Raw genomic sequence first — 4,928 nt, forward strand, 5'->3', positions numbered from 1 at the left:
GCTGAGAATGAGGTGAACGATGGCCCTCGCTTTGGGAATGAGGAGGATTATCAGGATTATGTCCGAAAACAGTTAGAGAAGGAGAAAGCTAAGGAAGAGGAGTGGAGGCAACACATCACACAAGAAGTGCAGGACTTGCGCGGAGGAAGCTCCGGGAGTCAAGATTTCTATAACTTGAAGAATTTCTTGACAGCAACAGCTTTGCCTCTGAAATTTCGGCTCCCTGACATGAAAAAGTTCGATGGAACTGGAGATCCCACTGCTCACATGAATCAGTACGTTGCGGTGATGAAGCACACGATCCTGACCGAGGATCAAGTCTTGGGGCTGTTTAACACTTACCTGGAGGGGGCTGCCCTCACATGGTTCCATGCGCTGCCAATGGTGACAAAGAAGGATTGGAAGGAGTTAGCGAAGTCATTCATCGCTCAGTATAGTTTTAACACCATGTTGGAAGTCACTTTGAAAGAGTTAGAGAGCACTAAGCAGCAAACTGGGGAATCCCTTTCAGACTTCGTGAAGAGATGGAGGGCTAAGGCCGCGGTCATGAAACAGAAGCCGCTTGAGCAAGATCAGATCCGGATGGTGATTGGCAATACGTTGCCGTATATTAAGAATGAGTTGAGATATATGCCGTTCACAGATTTCAATCAGATGTATAGTTGCGCCTTGACTGTCGAGGGCGATGGGGAGCCGAAGAAAGCTTATACCAAGTGGACGAAGTCGGGATATAGTGCCGGAGGGCCTAGCGCGAGTGCGGAATCTGCGACAGTGAAAGTGGTTGATCTTAATGCTATCGAAAAGAGGCGGTTCGCCAAATTCGATCAGACTTACGCAAAGGTTTTTGAACGTCTGCAGAAGAAGGGATTGTTGAAAGCCCTTACCCCGTATAACAAAGCTCAACCTACTCCGCAGATTCAGGCTAGAGGGTATTGTGAATTCCACAGCAGTTATGGACATACGATTGAGAATTGCGAGAGGCTGAAACACGAAATCCAAGATTTGATTGAGGAGAAGAAGATAGCTGATCCTTCGTCAGCAAACCCTTCCATTAGGCGCAATCCATTGCCTAATCATAGGGTGAGCATGATCGGAGTTGGTTTGACGGAAACTGTAGTGATGGAATCTTTTGAGGAAGATGTAGAGGAGTTGTTGGACTCCGTCGAAAGAAGCAATGTGGGAAATGGTTTGTATGTGTCCTTCTTGGGTGAGGAACAAGAGGACGAACCAATGGAGGAAGGATCAGATGGTGGAGCACCATATGACGAGGATAGTGCCGAAGAGACCGGAGAAGGGTCGTCTCGGACTATCGTGCCTAATTTGGGTTTGTTCAGTGGAGGAAGGGATCCCGAAGTGCACTTGCGTGAGTATATGCACGACATGTTTATTGAATCCTTCGGGGTAGATGAAATTGCTCAGTGGTTCCACCATTCACTGGTAGGTGAGCCTTTGCAATGGTTCCATTCATTGCCCGACTCTTGCAAGCACGATTGGGATCAGTTGTCGGATTTGTTTCTTGAAAAGTATCAGAGAGCTGAGGATAGAACCGCAGAGCACTTTGCAATGCAGATTGGACCCATCAAGCGTCCATTGCCAAGGGTGAGCAAGTATAACGGCAATAAGGACCCTATGGAGCACCTTCACTTCTATTTGTCAGCTATGACAGCCTTGAGTTTCAAAGAGGAAGAGATCACTAGCTTGTTTTGTAATTCATTGATGGGTGAACCGCTGATGTGGTACATGTCGCTGCCGATGTATGTTAAGATCGATTGGGCAGCTATGACAAAGAGATTTATCAAGGAATATACGGTATGGATGCTAGCAGAGCAAACTCCTGATTCCCCATCTTACCAAACACCTGATGCGGTGTTAGCAATGCCTAGGTATGGTGGGTACCGGGATCCTGTAGAGCATGCGAGGATATTCCGCGATCATATGTATAACGCTGGATTCCCACAGTGTGAGTTGCATGAACATTTTCCGGAAACCTTGATGGGTGAAGCCTTATTATGGCATCAGGGTCTGTCAGAGGAAGAGATGTGTCATTGGATACCGCTCCGAAATGCCTTTGTGGCGAGATATGAAATGTACATTCCATGGACGGGATCCCTGGATGATCTGGACAGGATTAGGCAATTCCCCGAGGAACATTTTGTAGATTATGCTAGAAGGTGGAGGCACCGTTATGAGCAGTGTAATGAGGCAATGAGCGATAAGGTGCAGCTTATGTGCATACAACGAGGCGCTATTCCATTGGCCGCGAGAAGGATGAGTAGAGTGTCCCTCCGTGACTATGATGAGTTGATAGGTTGGGCCTTGTATGGATCGGCGGATCCCTTTTTCCTGAATCCGAGTGTTCCTCACGTCATGGATTTAATGGTCGTAGACATCTGGGCGAGTTCCTCGGACGAGGAGGATGCCAATCGGAAGATCCCTATTAACATTTGGGACGAGTCGGATGACGAGCCGGAAGTTGCGGTGATGACGAGATCAGGTCGTGTGGCCGAGGGAAAGGCACCAATGGTAGAGACTGAGATTGGAGAAGGTTCGTCTCCTAAGCCCGACGACCAAGTTCTTGAACAGTTGAAGAAGACGCAAGCTAAGTCTACGGTCTGGGAAGTTTTATGCCATTCTAAGTACCATCATGAGAACCTGATGAAGGAGTTGCAGAATTTGGTGATCTCCACCGACACTGAGCCGGCAGCGCTAGTAGGGGCAATAATGGCCCGAAAGAAGACTGAGATTACGTTTACCGACGAGGATCTCCCAGAAGAGGGGAAGGCTCACAACAAGCCATTATATATCCGAGCGGAAATTAACGGGAAGAAGACTAGCTGTGTTATGGTCGATGATGGATCGGTCATTAATGTTTGTCATTTGAAGCTCTTGTCCAAGTTAGGAGTGGAGAGAGGAGATTTGACAGCTTCTAAAACAGTGATCAGAGCATACGATGACAGCCGTAGGCATATTGAAGGAGTTTTCAAGGCCAAGTTGAAAGTGGGGCCGCACGAGGAAGAAACTGAGTTCACAGTGTTGGATATCCCAGTAACTTTTGCTGTGTTGTTGGGACGCCCTTGGTTCCACAAGCTGGGAGGCGTGCCCTCCACGCTCCACCAAATGATTAAGTTCCCCTTCGGGGAGGAGATAGTTACAATTAGAGCTGAAAAACTGAGCTCGGTGGCAGCATTGGGAATTGAGCCTCAACTTTTCTCCGGATTCCAAGTCTCTGGGATTTACGAGTCGAGCATGACCACCGATGTGGTGAAGATGATGAAAGGAGGTTTCATCCCGGGAATGGGCTTAGGAGCACACCATCAAGGGTTGTCGGAGTTTCCGGATTTTAAGAGTCAGAAAACCCGGAGGGGTTTGGGATATGAGCAGGGGAGTCCATCCAACATGAGTGCAGAAGGAAAAATAGGCTTGAGGAAGCATTTTGTAAGCGAGGGGCATGGAAGGCCATATTCGGGAACGTCTGAGTCGTGGACTAGCACGGAAGGAAAGATTCTGCCAGGGTTTGAAATCTTCAATGATGTCGCCGACTGGGGAAAGGAAAGGCAAGCTGCTTTGTCGAGGAGATCATGATGCTGGATTCAAATGCCGAGGAGCAGGTCATTACCATTGAAGCGGCTACAGGAGCTGAAATTGAGCCTAGTACCTCGAGAGTATATGAGAAGTCCGAAGATATTGAGGATGAAAATTGTATTACTGCTTTGTTTGAGTCTGATGATGTAATCACCCACGCTATCAATGAAATGAATTCTGATTTTGCTTACTTGCTTGATGTTGATCATGATCATTCCATGCATTCTCATTCATATAACATGCCTACATTTGAAATCAATACAATAGAAATGTCAACTTTCAATCTTGGTACGGATGAAAATCCTAAACTTATACAAATTGCTCAAGAATTAACTATTGAAGAGAGAAAAGAATTTGAGAGAATAATTAAAAAATACGAAATTGTATTCGCGTGGACATACGAAGACATGCCTGGAATCGATCAATCAATCGTAACTCACCGTATTCCAACATATCCCGAGGCGAGGCCCGTAAAGCAGAAGCTCTGACGTATGAGACCCGAATGGGCAGATAAGATCAGAGAGGAGGTGAAGAAGCAGTTAGAAGCAGGATTCATCGAAGTGATCGACTATCCCCCTTGGGTCGCAAATGTAGTGCCCATCGCGAAAAAGGATGGCAAAGTGAGGATGTGCGTGGATTACAGAGATCTTAACAAGGCATGCCCCAAGGATGAGTTTGCCTTGCCTCATATCGATGTATTGATCGACAGTGCAGCATCAAGCGTCTTACACACAAATGTGGATGGTTTCATGGGCTACATGCAAGTTCAGATGGCCGAAAAGCACAAAGCGAAAACGTCGTTCACAACAGAGTGGGGAACATACTATTATAGAGTGATGCCGTTTGGTTTGAAAAATGCCGGGGCAACCTACCAGCGAATGGCCACAGCCCTGTTCACATAAGCACTCTTCAAAACCCCAACATGGCCTTGAGTTGAATATGTCCGGACCTCACTATACCTCACGCCATCAATCTGGATGCTAGGCTCAACCTCCACTCGCTCATAGCCAACCTCAAATGACATGTCCCGGTGCCATATATCAACCCAAATTGGAGCGATCCTTTGAGTACTCTTCACAACCCAAACATGATTTTGAATTGAATATGTTCGGCCTTCGCTTTCATTCATACCACTAACCCGGCTACCGTGCTCAATCTCTCCTTGCCCATAGCCCATATCAAACGGAATATCCCGGTGACACTTGTCAACCTACTTCATAGTGAACTCAAGCCCACTTAGATTAGCTCCTCCCCCACCTTAGGTTAACAATCCCGGAACTTCAAGACTTGCCACTTTACTAACTTGGACATTATTCCCTAAGTCTTGAATTTCTTCTATCTTCCCA

Source organism: Euphorbia lathyris, chromosome 4 (genome assembly GCF_963576675.1).
Source record: "Euphorbia lathyris chromosome 4, ddEupLath1.1, whole genome shotgun sequence".
NCBI classification, from domain to species: Eukaryota; Viridiplantae; Streptophyta; class Magnoliopsida; order Malpighiales; family Euphorbiaceae; genus Euphorbia; species Euphorbia lathyris.